This window comes from Amblyomma maculatum, chromosome 9, assembly GCF_055883805.1.
Source record: "Amblyomma maculatum isolate TAMU_Amacu chromosome 9, ASM5588380v1, whole genome shotgun sequence".
NCBI classification, from domain to species: Eukaryota; Metazoa; Arthropoda; class Arachnida; order Ixodida; family Ixodidae; genus Amblyomma; species Amblyomma maculatum.
Genome location: NC_139352.1, coordinates 35,665,202 through 35,679,616, shown reverse-complemented (window position 1 = coordinate 35,679,616; position 14,415 = coordinate 35,665,202). Strand labels below are relative to the sequence as shown.

General features: G+C 47.0%; 3 non-coding genes across 3 annotated transcripts; all 3 read right to left on the bottom strand.

The window, feature by feature from the left end:
• Positions 1–11,047: 11,047 nt before the first annotated feature.
• TRNAA-AGC (transfer RNA alanine (anticodon AGC)) lies at positions 11,048–11,120 on the bottom strand. The gene has a single exon. It is a non-coding gene; the product is annotated as a tRNA-Ala (tRNA).
• An 86-nt stretch (positions 11,121–11,206) lies between these two features.
• On the bottom strand, positions 11,207–11,279 carry TRNAA-AGC (transfer RNA alanine (anticodon AGC)). The gene has a single exon. It is a non-coding gene; the product is annotated as a tRNA-Ala (tRNA).
• An 86-nt stretch (positions 11,280–11,365) lies between these two features.
• Positions 11,366–11,438, bottom strand: TRNAA-AGC (transfer RNA alanine (anticodon AGC)). The gene has a single exon. It is a non-coding gene; the product is annotated as a tRNA-Ala (tRNA).
• Positions 11,439–14,415: the final 2,977 nt, after the last annotated feature.

Genomic DNA, 14,415 nt, shown 5'->3' with positions numbered 1-14,415 from the left:
TTTTTGATCACCAGGCAACCTACACACTCATGTGTAGGTCACACCACCTTTCTGAACGTCGAGAAGCAGGATGTTGTTTTTTTGGGAACGGACGAGCCACACTTTGTCATCTGGCTCCTTTAAGGTTCATCGCTAGCCCACACTGACGCTGTATATTATTTTGTAGAAAATGAAAGGCACATCAATTGTCGTTTTGCTCTGTGGACACATGAGTCGCATAGCAACCTCCACCGCTCCTCCGCTTGGATAGGAGGTGGTGAAGGGTGGCTGTTCCTGGCCCTACGGGGCTGGGACGATAGGTCAACGCCGCTTGCGGTGGGGGCTAGCCAGCCACCAAATTTTTTATCTGTTGTAGGCCAAGCTCCGAACAGTGTGCGACCAGGTCATCCATATGCTATCTCGGATCGCAACCAAGAAGAACGGTATGCAAGAAAAAGATATCCTTTTGGCTAATACAGGCCTTTATCATTTGCAGGATAGAGTACGTGGCCCCGTACCTTCGTATGAGGAAAACCGATCTAAACCACCTGGATGTTATCATTCGAACTGCTTATAAGAAGGCGCTCGGGTTACCCATGAAAGCATCTACGCAGCGTCTGCTACAACTGGGGGTGCACGATACGGCTGATGAACTGATTAGCGCCCATCTTACAGGCCAGGTAATGCGACTGGCCCCAAGGCTGGTCGCAGGGCCTTAGAAAATTTGAGCATTTGCTTTCCACGACAAGTGGCTGGGAGACAAGATATACCTCAAGGGTGGAAGAGCAAAAAATCCTTACGCTTCCGCTCCCCAAAAACATGCACCCGAAGCATCATCATGCTAGACGAGTGGCGAGAAGCAACAAGATGAACGAATCTTATTCCTTCTTTGTGGACACTGGGATTCCTGTAGCGGGGATATTAACAATATCAGTGGTGCACCAAAAGCAGGTCGTTGACGGGCTTTCAGTGATACGCAGGCTATGGAGGAAGGGGCGATAGCCCTAGCCGCAACGCACTCCGCATCGAAATACATAGTTACAGATTCCCAGGCAGCTTATAGAAAGTATATGCGTGACAGAATCACGCCGCTAGCCTGCAAACGTCTGAGTCAATGTAGGACTTCAGCTGCACAGAAGGAGCTAATATGGGTACCAGGTCACCAGGGAGTTGAAGGAAACGAGAGCGCACACGCTTCGGCCCGAGCTTTCCTTCCCCGGAATCCTTCTACGTCCTCCCTTGCTGATTTAGGCTCCCCCTTTCCGTTAACAACATATTCGGAGATATTACAGCATTTGCGCCTTGAAAGACAGACATTCCCGAAGTCCGCTAAGGGTCTCAGTAAATCAGAAGAGTGTCACCTTCGAAGGTTACAAACTATGTCATTTAATAATCCAGCAACACTTCACGCCATTGAGCTCGAATCCTTTTCGGGCGCAGTGCAAATTTTGTGGCCAGAAGGCAAACCTATACCATATGGCATGGGCTTGTCAACGAAATACAGTGAAACTTCACTTGAACGAACTTCAAGGGACCTTAGGACAATGTTTGTTAAAGTGAAAGTTCGCTGAACTGAAATAAGTGCGTGGAAGTTTTTTCTATTAGCACTAAGAAGCCATTTTGCGGCAAATATTATACTCGTAATGCAGTCGCCTTTTGCAGCACTTTTAAATTTAGGACTGCAGTGGTCTTGGCCTAAGTCACTGTGTGCAAGCTCTCGTGAATCTTATCCGGCACAGCGGTCTGCTGGGCAGCAGAGGCATTCATTTCCTCCAACCAGATCATTCCTTCCACAGATCGCAGTTAACCAGCATGCATACGTACGCCTTTCTTGGAGCTAGGAAGCTTTATAGGGTTGAAGTTGTGGCTATGGGTGGCTATGACTGTGGGTTCAATTAAGCATGCAAAGCCAGCTGTGATTCCGCTGGATACAAGCTTCTTTAGATAGCCAGTTAAGCTTAGAGCTAAATGACTGCCAGATTTTGTCACGCGCTAATAAAATATGTTTCTCAAATTATTCACCAAAAAGTGCACGTTGTTCTGGTTGAAATACTCAGTATCACGTGGGAAACACAGGATGACGTTATAGAAAATGTTCGTAGAACTGAAATGAGCAACAATTGAATTTCGTTAAAATGAAAGACGCTTGCGTAGCGTTCAAGGGAGCTTTGGCGGGGGAGTTTAATGAAGTTCGCACAACTGAATATTTCGTTTAAGTGACGTTCATTCAAGTGGTATTTTACTGTACCAGTATTGATATAATAAATCAGCCAACGTGGGAAGGCTGGGAGGCGGCCCTGTCCAGCTCGAACCTCGAGAAACAACGAGCCCTCGTCGAAAGAGCGTGGGCCGCGGCTTTTACCAACGGTGTCCCGGACTAGGGACCCGTCGGACTAGGGACCCAAGGGCCAGCCTTCTCTTAATCTAAGCCAATGTCAATAAATGTTTTCATCATCATCATCCCTCGTGCTATACGCGAATGGAACACCTTACACACATCCATTGTTAATAATTCATCATTAAATGCTTTTAGTACACGTGTGAAACATGAGCTACTTACATCTGACTAATTACTGTGTTCTTATGTCATTACGAATTTTTCTCCTTCCGTTTGTGTTTCACTTGTATTATTTGTCCGCGAAAATCTTGTCATACGCTTCTCAGTCTGTCTTATTGCTATAGTATAATTTGTTATGCATAATTTTGGTATCATATTCTTTCATGTACTTGATTAATTGTCATTACTATATTTTGTACCTCTGTATTTTTATGCCCTTCCTGTTACGATCCCTGATGGGATTAACAGTATCGAATAAATAAATAAATAAATAAATAAATAAATAAATAAATAAATAAATAAATAAATAAATAAATAAATAAATAAATAAATAAATAAATATGTTGTAGGCCGTCATTGCACCCGCCACTGCTTCGGTGGTGGACGACGGCTGTTGTTGCGGCGTGCGTCTTTCTCTCCCTCTTCTTTTTCTTTCTTCTCTATTTTTTTTTTATTTTCTCTTCTGTCCGCCCCGCCGGGGTGGTGCAGTGGTAAGACGCCCGACTACTGTGCTGGAGTACCCGGCGGCTGCGTTTCGATGGAGGCGAAACGAAGAGGCGTCCTTGTGCTGTGCGATGTCAGCGCACGTTAAAGATCCCCAGGTGGTAGAAATTACTCCGTAGCCCTCCACTACGGCCCCTCTTTCTCACTTTACACTTTCACTCCCACCTTCCTCCCTTCCCTTACGACGCGGTTGAGGTGTCCACAGAAAACAAGTGAGACAGTTACCACGCCTTTCCCTTGCTATAAATCAATCTCTTCTGTCCACTTTCACTCTGTGGTTTCCTACGTGGACATAAGCCACCAACCACCGCGGGTTCGAGCGTCGCGCGAGCCGAAACCCCGATCAGCCGTTACCACGCGCACCCTGAAACACCGCAGCGCGCATTCAACCTCCACCGGGAGGAGAGCACTTCGCTGCAAGGACACCAACCTCCAAGTTCACGAAGAAGACGTTTATTGAAACGCCATCCTCCAGCGGCACATACACGCACACACATACAAAATATACAAAACGCACAAGTGACACGGAGTGCGCCGCAAGCACGCAAGGGCGTGCTGTGATCTCTCTCTCGCAGTGACCAGAGGGTTCCTTTGAGAGAAAGTGGGCAACCACCGCAAGGTACGCCTGTCGCGGATCGTTGGATCACGATCGACAGGCCCGAGTTGCGCTCTCAGGTACGACCCGGAGCAGGCGAACTCGAGTACACACTGGTCTGCGCGGACAAAGGCCGGCAGACAAGAACAGTAGCGTACGCACCTTACGATGTCTCGGAGGAGTCTCTCCCTGGGCCCCGCTCGGAGGGTCGCGCGAGCGCGGCCCTCGAAGCGGTGCCGTGTTCCCGCCAAAAGGCCCCAATGAGAACAGCCACTGGGACGCCAGGGCGGAGCTGTGGCCCGAACGACAGTGACAAGTCGTCCGAGCCCCTCTCCGCCGCCTCAGGCGGGAGAAAGGGAACGAGGAGAACAACTGGGAAGCGGGCGGCGGCCGCGCAAAGGGCAGCCGCAGCAAGCCCGATCCCACAACTCCCACCTTCCCCCCTTCCCTTACGGCGCGGTAGAGGTATCCACAGAAAACAAGTGAGACAGTTACCGCGCCTTTCCCTTCCTATAAATCAATCAATCAGTCTCTTCTGTCCGCACGAGGCAGCGGACGTGGCTCATGCTACAAAACCAGTACCAGGCCCGTGTATTTTCGTTTCCTTCTCTATTCGGCCACAACAACAACAACCGCTTGGATAGCTTGGAGATCATTGCGTGCGCTTTCTTTTCCACGTGCACGCGCTGGCGCGTAGCCATGTACCGCTTGCGTGGCATCATGAAGCCCTTTCAGACCGCCGCGCATTTTCGCCATGCAGGCTTAATTAAATTGAAGAAACTCATTAACCACGTCCCTACTGTAGAGCAGACGATTGAAAACGGTGTTCACATCGATCCCGAAATACGTTTCCCAAATGAGCGACAAAACCGCGTACAGGTCGTGCAGTCCGATATATGTAATGCGTTTTTATACATGCCTAAAATATGCAGAAATACTATCAGCGCGATGAAATAAAGCGGCGTATTTTTCGATCGCTTATATATACAGTTCTGTTTATTATATTCCACCTTACTAAAAACATTTTTTTTTTTTGCAGTCGGATAACAAGCACACGGGATGGAAGAGAGGCTTCTGCGCGGAAAAGAACGCTAATTCACTGAAAGGTATGGCAATGTTTGAAGCGTGCTTTGCTCCCAGCGCTGGAGATTACATAGCCCGCTCACTGGTTCGTTGAGACAGATCAAATTCAAGCTCCCCAATACCAGGCGTTCTTATGCAGCGCATATATATGCACTTCAATTCTGATAATGATGCATTAGCTTTACACTAATAAACCTGTGGTGCAAATGGTGTGTGCGTCGAGCGCTCGCCGTTGTATCACGCTTGTGAGAAATGTTTTCGTAATTCGTCAATCTGCGGAAGTTTTTAAGCCTGCTTTCCAGCAAGGGTTGTTTTCTAATAAAAGACCTCGTTCACCTATGCCACTTTCTTCGGTCGTTGTAGAAATGATGTCCCTTAGTATAGGGCACATTCACACATTCATGTCGCGTTAGTCGCACGCTCGATTTCGGTCGACTCGGTTGTTTCAGAGCACTAAGAGATAAAGAGAGGGTATACGCACTATCAATGCGAAGACCAGCCAAGTGCACGTCCTGAGCGATCGTGCGCACCTCCTTCCCCTTCATTTTCTAGGCGTGGTATTAAACCATTATACCCTTCTGATACCTCTCTCCAAGCTTTTTTGGTCAGCTGGCGACATTGTTCAGGCAAAGTCGTTGTCAACTCGAAGTTCTAAAGTTTTCTCCTCCAATCGAGGAGCGATTGCAGTGGGGGTTTGTTTATGGAAAGAAAAAACAAGCCTCGGAGGCCGCTTAAAGTTCGAGTGAAGGCATATTTGTGGATCATCGTCATCAGCAACCTGACTGTACCCACTGCAGGGCGAAGGCCTCTCCCATATTTCTCCAATTAACCCGTTTCTGTGCTAGCTGCATCCACTTCACCCCTGCGAACTTCTTAACATCATCCGCCCACCTAACTTTCTGCCGCCCCCTGCTACGCTTTCCTTCTCTTGGAATCCAGTTTGTTACCCTAAGCGACCATCGGTTGTCCTCTCTTCGCACCACATGTCCTGCCCATGCCCATTTCTTCTTCTCAATTTCCGCTAGAATGTCAGTAACTTGAGTTGTTACTCTGACCCACTCTGCACGCTTCCTATCTCTTTATGTTACCCCTACCATTTTTCGTTCCATAGCCCTCTGCGTTGTCCTCAACTTAAGTAGAACACTTTTGGTTAGCCTCTACGTTTCAGCCCCATAGGTGAGTACAGGCAAGATGCAACTGTTGTACACTTTCCTCTTGAGCGATACCGGCAAGCTGCTAGTCATAATCTGCGAGTGCTTGCCAAATGCGCACCATCCCAATCTTATTCTTCTTGTTATTTCCTTTTCATGGTCCGGATCTGCGGTTACTACCTGTCCTAAGTAGACATATTCGCCTACTACTTCCAATGCTTCGCTGCCTAACGTAAACTGCTTTTCCTTCCCGAGGCTGTTGAACATTACCTTAGTCTTCTGCATATTGATTTTCAATCCCACCTTTCTACTTTTCCTGTCTAGGCCAGCAATCATTATTTGCAGTTCATCTCCTGAGTTACTTAGCAAGGCAATGTCATCAGCAAATCGCAGATTACTGAGGTATTCTCCATCTACCCTTATCCCTATAACTGCTCCCATTCCAAGTCTCTGAATACTTCCTCTAAGCAAGCTGTGAATAGTACTGGCGAGATTGTGTCTCCTTGCCTAACACCTTTCTTTATGTGAATTTTGCTACTTTCTTTATGCAGAACTATGGTTGCTGTGCAGCCACTATATATATCTTCCAGAACTTTCACGTACGGCTCGTCTACCCCCTGATTTGGCAATGCCTGCATCACCGCCGAGGTTTCTACTGAGTCAAATGCTTTTTCGTATAATTAATGAACGCTATGTATAAGGGCTGGTTATATTCCGAGCATTTTTCTATCACCTGTGTGATGGTATGGATACGATCGATAGTAGTATACCGTTTCCGAGAACCTGCTTGATCCTTTGGTTGATTGCCGTCTAAGGTTATCCTGATTCTATTAGCGATTACCTTAGTAAATACCTTATACGTAACGGACAGTAAGCTGATTGGTCTGTAAATTTTTAAGGTCCTTAGCGTCCACTTTCTTATGAATGAGGATAATGTTTGCATTCTACCATGGTTCCGGTACCGTCGATGACACCAGGCACTACGTATACAGGGTGGCCAGATTTTCTAGCACGATATCCCCCCGTCGTTCAACAAATCTATAGTTTTCTGATCCTCTCCAGCTGCTTTCCCCCTTTTCATAGTTTCTGTTGCTTTCTTAACCTCGTCCTTCGTCGCTGGTGGAACGTCTGACTGTTTTTCCCTACCGCCAATCTCATTACGGTCCTTACTACTTTGGCTACTGTAGAGATCAGTATAGAACTCCTCGGCTACTTTGACTATCTAGTCCATATTCGTTATGACGTAGCCCGCCTTGTCCCTTAGCGCATACGTCTGATTTTTGCCTATACACAATTTCTTCTTCACTGCTTTAATGCTTACCCCGTTCTTTACAGCATGCTCAATTTTCTCAATGTTATACTTCCTTGTATCGGCCACTTTGCTCTTATTGATTAGCTTTGATATCTCTGCCTATTCGATCTTTCTGTTGGATTGGAAGCTTTCATACTCTGGCGTTTCTTAATCAAATATTTCGTCTCCTTAGACAGCTTACCAGTATCCCTACCGCTATACTTCTACAGTGCACTCAGTAATGATATCTCTGAAATTATTGCTCATTGCTTCTAGGGTAATGTCGCCATCCTCAGAGCTGAATATCTATTCTGTAGCGAGATTCTGAACTCGTCTGCCCTGCCCCTCACCGCTAATTCGTTGATGGACTTCTTTCTTACTAATCGGTGGCGTTCCTTCTTTAGATATTTGTGGATTGTGGATACGTTATTCTCTTTACCTCCTCGGAAGTCGCGAAAGCTGAGCTCCACGTACTCGCAGCGAGCAAATTGAGCGCATACATCAGACATGGCTTTAAAACCACAAAGGCCTACAGTGACGTCCACTGTTCGTCAGGATACAACGTGCTGCCGCGTGCTTTCAAGTGCGCTATCGAACCCACTTTCAAATCACGCGCTGTATGCAATTCGGGGGCCGTTTTGCCGGCGGCGCGCGTTTTCAAAGATTGTGCGTGTCCGCAGCTCAAGCTGGTTCAAGTTCGTCCAGAGACCATGAGAAACCGAGCTGGAAACTCCGCTTCCTGAGGTGATTGATTTTTGTGTGTACTTTTAGAGCGTCCGTGGATTTTTGGGCCTACTGATCATTAATATGACTGCTTATTATATGAGAAAGCACTTTTTTTTTCTCTCTCAGGAGCAACGCACCGCATCTAGCGGATTTGAGTGGTCGTGAAGTTATGCTATTTTGTCACTGGCGATTAAATTTAGGGCGAGTCCACACCACACTACAATTACGCCGTGGCATTTGTCGCTTCGAATTCTGACTTAATTCTGCGCGCGTTTTTTTTGTCAACAGGCCAGCAGCTGCGGCGCGACAGGAGTACTGTCTCAGTTCAGCTGCGATTGCGCACGCAAACTGAACAGGACTGCCAATGCATGGTGGCGGTGGCAAAACTTTATCAGCAGATACCGGTGGGTATTCTACCCAGCTGTATAGTAAAAAAAAAAAAAAAAGAAAAAAAAAGAAAAGAAAATGAAGAGCAAGAGGATGCTAAGCAAGCGCTGTACCATCTGAGCTACCTTTTTCTTGTTTTTTTGTTAATTGGATTGGAAAACATTTATTTCGTCAAAATGCAGATGCAGACGGTCCGCTCTAGATGGCTTCCAGTCCATGGATGGCGGCGACCTTAGTGGCCCACTCGGTGGCCAAGGCTTGAATGCCCGGGTCCAAGCTGACCAGAACGGCCTTCTATCGCTCAAGAGCAGGATTTTGTACAAGATCTTCTGGTGGAGGTTCTTCTTTACATTGCCATAGTATGTGATAATATGTGGCTGTTTCGCCACAGAACCTGCACGCGGGGTTAAAGTCATCCGGGTACATGTTTGCTAATAGGTAAGGACTAAGAAAGGATCTCGTCTGGAGTCTCCACCAAACGGTCTCCTGTGCCTTATCCAACATTTTGTCAGGTGGTAGAAATTTGCGCCTTGTGATATCGTGAAAAGATGCCAGCCCCTCCTTGGAGTAATCCATGGATACGAAGGACCCACCGACTCAGTTGACGAAACCTCGAGCCATGTTGTGGGCCGCCTCATTTCCCGGATTCGCCGAGTGAGCCGGCACCCATATCACCTCAATTTCTCTGTATGGTTGCCTGGTCAGTTTCAGTATTTTCTGCGCTGCAGTTGAGATTCTGCCCTCCGCAAAGCTACGGACAGTAAATTTAGAATCGGAGAAGATTGTATCCGCGTCGGTGCTAGCCATGGTTAGTGCCCACAGCTGCCTCTTCCGCGGTTTCCGATGATTTTGTCACTACCGACCCTGATCTTCCCAATCTTCCTTTGGCATAAAAAAAAAAATAGAAACAAGCAAAAACAACTTAAAGGAAGTGACGTCGTGTCACGTGCTTGCGCGTCAGAGCATCGTCTGCTCGAGTGCTCCTACGGGATATGGTTTGTCAATACGCGACCCGGGCATTCAAGCCTTGGCCACCGAGTGTCCACCACTGTCAGTGGGAACGCTCCTCTTGTTGCGTATTCTGCCGCGTCAACATAGACAGCTCCTTCGCTCGTTGCGTATTTTTCGTGTAGAGCTATTGACCTAGCTTTCCGCCTTCCTTCGTGGTAAGAAGGGTGCATATTCTTTGTTAGTGCTTTGATAGTCAGTCGCTTGCGAAGGAGTTTGGATAGCTGTGTTTTCGTGTCCTCGGGCGGAAGTTCCACGCCTATACCCAAGCGCTCCAGTATGGCTCTGCCTGCCTTAGTGCGCTTAAGCCGTTCTTTTTGCATTGTGAGGTGAGCCTCCTTGAGCTCCTCTAGTGTATTATGTATTCCCAGTTCCATGAGTCTTTCTGTCGATGTGTAGGTCGGCAGTCCCAGGGCTGCTTTGTATGCTTGCCTAATTATATTGAATCGACTTTGTCTTTCTCCGCAGCATCTAGTTTTAGGTATGGTAGCGCATACACCATCCTGTTCAGGATAAATGCCTGCACTATCCTACAGTGTTCTTTTTCTTCGACTCCTCTCCTACGGTTGGCAATTCTTCTGTTTAGCCTAATTGACATATTGACTGATGTTTTCAGCTTTTGCAGAGTTTATTTGTTTTTCCTGTTAGCTTGTAGATACAGCCCTAAGATCCTTATTGACTGCACCTCCTTGATTGGAAGTCCCCCCACGCACACGTTAAGCGGGGTTGGGGGCGCTTGGCTCCTGGAACCGGGACCCCTGGGTTTGGGTCTGATGACCAGTAGCTCTGATTTTGGGTGGGAGCATGATAGGCCTGAATGACCTGCGAGCTCTGCGATAGTGTCTACCGCGCGTTGCAACGTTTCCTCTATCTGACCGTCATTCCTGTTGGTGGTCCAGAGTGTGATGTCATCTGCGTAGAATGTATGTACGTCTCAGCCCAGGAATGGCTTCCAGTCGGGGTGGAAGCTTTATGAGGGAGAGATTGAAGAGAAATCAGTACTGATCCTTGCGGTGTCCCTCTACCCCTTAGCCGAAAAGGTATATAATGACTCTATTTCGCCTATTTTAATTATCGCGGACATATATGGCTGAGAAATGAGCGAATGTATCGGAAGGTTTTTTCTCCTGGGTTAATGTCTGAGAGGTTCTCAAGAATGGCTTCGTGTGCCACGTTATCGAAGGCCTTGGTGAGGTCTAGCCCTAGCACTGCTTTGGTGCCCATGCATTTCCCAGTGTCTATGACGTCTGCTTAGAGCTGGATCATGACATCCTGTGTAGATAAATTAGTTCTAAAGCCTAGCATAGTTGTCGGCAAGATCTCTTTGTCCTCTGCGTACTCCTGCCGTCTGTTTAGGATCACATGCTCCATGAGCTTGCCTACGCAGGTAGTGAGCGATACTGGGCGCAAATTGGCTATATCTATAGTTTCTTGCCTGGTTTGGGAATAAAAGTAATCATTGCATGCCTCCAGGCTTGAGGGATTTCACCATCGTTCCAGTACTTATTATTTTTTTTTTGAGCCCCGTGATTGCCTCTACTGATTTTGCGTCTAAATTCCTTAATGCTTTGTTTGTGACCCCGTCCGGGCCTGCCGCGGACGTGCTGCGGAGCTGTCCCATGGCGAAGCGAATCTCTGCCTCCGTTATTTCTGAATCTAGCTCTGGATTTGGGAGTCCTCGGCAGTCTGGCAGTTGAGCCCAAGTGGCCTTGCTGAAGCTACACCCCTGACGGTTGAGAACAAGGCTGCAAAAAAAGAAAAAAACATGGAGGTGCGGGGTATCGATCCCCGTACCTCTCGCATGCTAAGCGAGCGCTCTACCATCTGAGCTACACCCCCGACATTTACGCTTCTGCTTAAGATGATTTATGAAAATAAAGTTGTTCTGTGCAATTGACAATAAAGCTGAGAAAAAAAAAGTGAAGTGGAGGTGCGGGGTATCGATCCCCGTACCTCTCGCATGCTAAGCGAGCGCTCTACCATCTGAGCTACACCCCCGACATTTATGCTTCTGCTTAAGATGATTTATGAAAATAAAGTTGTTCTGTGCATTTGACAATAAAGCTGAGAAAAAAAAAGTGAAGTGGAGGTGCGGGGTATCGATCCCCGTACCTCTCGCATGCTAAGCGAGCGCTCTACCATCTGAGCTACACCCCCGATGTTTCAGCTGCTGCTTAAAATTATTTATGAAAATAAAGTTCTCTGCAGTTGCTTGTGTCGCCGACGCATGAATAACAGTGTTCGTACGGTCAGTACGGTCACAAAAGAGCTGACGTATTTACACATAGCGAGGGTAAAATTATTAATTCACCGCGATTGCATACACAACTGTCAAAGGCCTGCCGTGCATACTATTGTATTCGAAGTGGCGCCAAGCACTTCGCTTTCACGGTACAATTTGCAGTTATGTAACTGCAAACCAACGTCTGCAACGTTCGCATAGCTTCAAGGAACGATAACGTCCACTGGGCTGCCGGTGAAAAAGATCCAGAACCTGCGAGCGGGGGCGGGCTGCATCCGCCGTCTACGTGGTGTCACATAAAACGTGGCTCTGGTTACCGACCGCCATCTGTTTTCCGGCCTGCGCTCCCGCGCTCTGTGGATGTCTCTACCTTTCTTTTCTTCTTTATGTTTGGCTTTGCAACACGTCCGTTCGTACGACTACCGTTGAGCGAGCGTGTCGCGTTCGGCTACGTGGTATTTCTCCACGCTCGGCTCAACCGCGGAAGAAGTGTGCTCGTGTGCTGCTAGTCTCCATTTTCGCGCCCTTACCACTGTTTGAACGAGGCGGCTAGGCCGGCCTAGCGTGTCGAAATGCGCGTTGCGTGTTGGTGTGTGCGCGTAAATGCAACTCTTCTGCTAAGGACTCTTCCTCGCATCGTCAGTGCAGTGGTAGTGTTTGCGAAAATCTCCCCTCAAGCAGACGGTTGTCCTCCGTACCAGCTAAGCCATTTCTTTGTACCTTTTTATTTTTGCATTCTTTTGGCGGTGTTTTTAAACACGGTTGATTGTCGCGAACTTCTTAAGCATTTGCTGAGCTGAATGTGTCATTTTTCCTCGTTTGCTGTTGTAGCTAGAGACTATAGTTTCGATCAAATCATGAACGTAACAGTTCAGCTGTGTTTGTGAGTGCTATTCACACTTGCGACTCGCGAAGGACGCGCGCCCGGCAGTCGCATGCGACCCGAGAGCAACCGATTCGCGACTTCGGGTTGCTTTTGATGCGAACTTTTCGACCAAAACGGTCGCGCGACCACTGGGAGCCGCAAGTGTGAACGTCAGGCGGTTAAAACATTGTCGGGGACGTTGCGCATTTCACTAGTTTCCCGCGTTGGCAATGATTTGCTTTGTAACCGTAGCGTACAGTAAATTTCACATACACCGATGTACCCTTTCCTTTTAAAAGTATGTGAACTTCAATTCATATTGTATTACACATGTCTTCATATTTCCGTCCTCAAGTCAGAAGCTTTGCTGTCACAGAAATATTTATAGTGTGCTTTTGTTACACACTACAGTGCTTTGGTATGCCAGCGAATGATGTTCTTAAGGAACAGAATACAAAACAGGGCGCCGAAACATGAAGACGTGTAGTACTTATAGAAAACCAAATTTCTGTTTATTAAACCTAGCCAGCCTCATGCAACAGGTAGTATATGTGACTAGACTCGGTATGGGGGTTGTTTGGTTAATTGGTAGGAATATGGTGGAAACATGGACACTATAAAGCTAAATAGTGCCAGTGCAATATTGATAATACAGCTGAGTGTGTGGTTAAGGGAACAAGTTTTTTACCTGTATACTGCAGCCGCAATTGCAGTTGTACTCATGACTCGCAAGGCTAATGCAACTGGTTGATGGCGGTGGTTGTCACTTAGAGCGACTGTGCCTGCAAATTCTTTGCGCAGATGTGCCTAGTTTAGCACCCCAAAAAAAAACCGGCCCTAAGGTAAGTTGTCCATAATAATAAATCGTGAAGAAAAAAAGAATGGTCGGTGGTGGTGTGAAAGTGGTGGTGTGAAAATTGGCCAAATATTTTCTGCAAGTAGATTATCCCATCAGACATTATTTTTATATGATGCAGTCCGAGGCATCTAGCAATCCATGTGACGCGTGATGTAGGACGCCCTCCTGCTACGTTTTTCCGCATCCCATGAGCCGCTAACACGCATCTCTATTTTGTCGTCACTCATCATAGTGGAAGCAGCAGAGAATATAATCCTCGCAGCCATTCATGCAATACAGCAGAAGGTAATGCAGGCAGACCAGCCACGCTGGAAGTGTAAAACATGGAACAAAAAAGAAAGCAATTGGGAGACATTTAAGCTTTCCTGCTAAGGGTATGACAAGGTAGTTTTAATGGCACCAATCTGCGCCTCCTTTTGCAGATCTTCATTTGGTTAATTGCACTTTGCTACTTGCTTAATTACTAACCCTTTGACTTGTGCATCCATTACCTCACAGATATTAACATGTAGTTATAAGCTACCAAATTATCTGAAAGACCATCCCACATGTATATACCTATAACGCCCTGCTATGACCAAGCCGTACAGATATGCCAGCATGGCCTAGAAATGGTGAGCCTCACTCCTTATTCAAGTCTTGGAGTGTCTTGTTCCTTTCTGAAGGGAGGAGCCCGAGTAGGCAGCATCTGTCATGTCATGTGATCTTATGACATCACACATCGTGCCACACAATCAGTGCTTGGTCATGTCACCTGCCATAGCATTATTGCCAGTGATTTTTTGCTCACAATGTTAGATTTTCTGCAGAACGCTGTCGCATTCAAAATGCGGTGTCACTCAAGCATCTGTATTTTTGCTCTTCCACTCAGTGATGTCCTGCACTCAAAATGTAGGGAAAGAAAACTAAGGGGTACCTAAGGGGTCCTTAAAGGTATGACGCAATATTGTTAATGGCTCCTACCTGCCAGCTCCTTTTGCAGACCCTGATCCTCGCTCGCACATATTCACGTTGCTACTCATTTAATCTATGGTCCTTTAATTTTTGCCTCCACATTCTCGCACATATTCATTACCAAAGTCGTAAACTACCAAGTTATGTGTAAGATCACCCAACATAGATATCTGCACATAATTTCACAAAGGGGTGAAGGGCGCTGCTATATTTT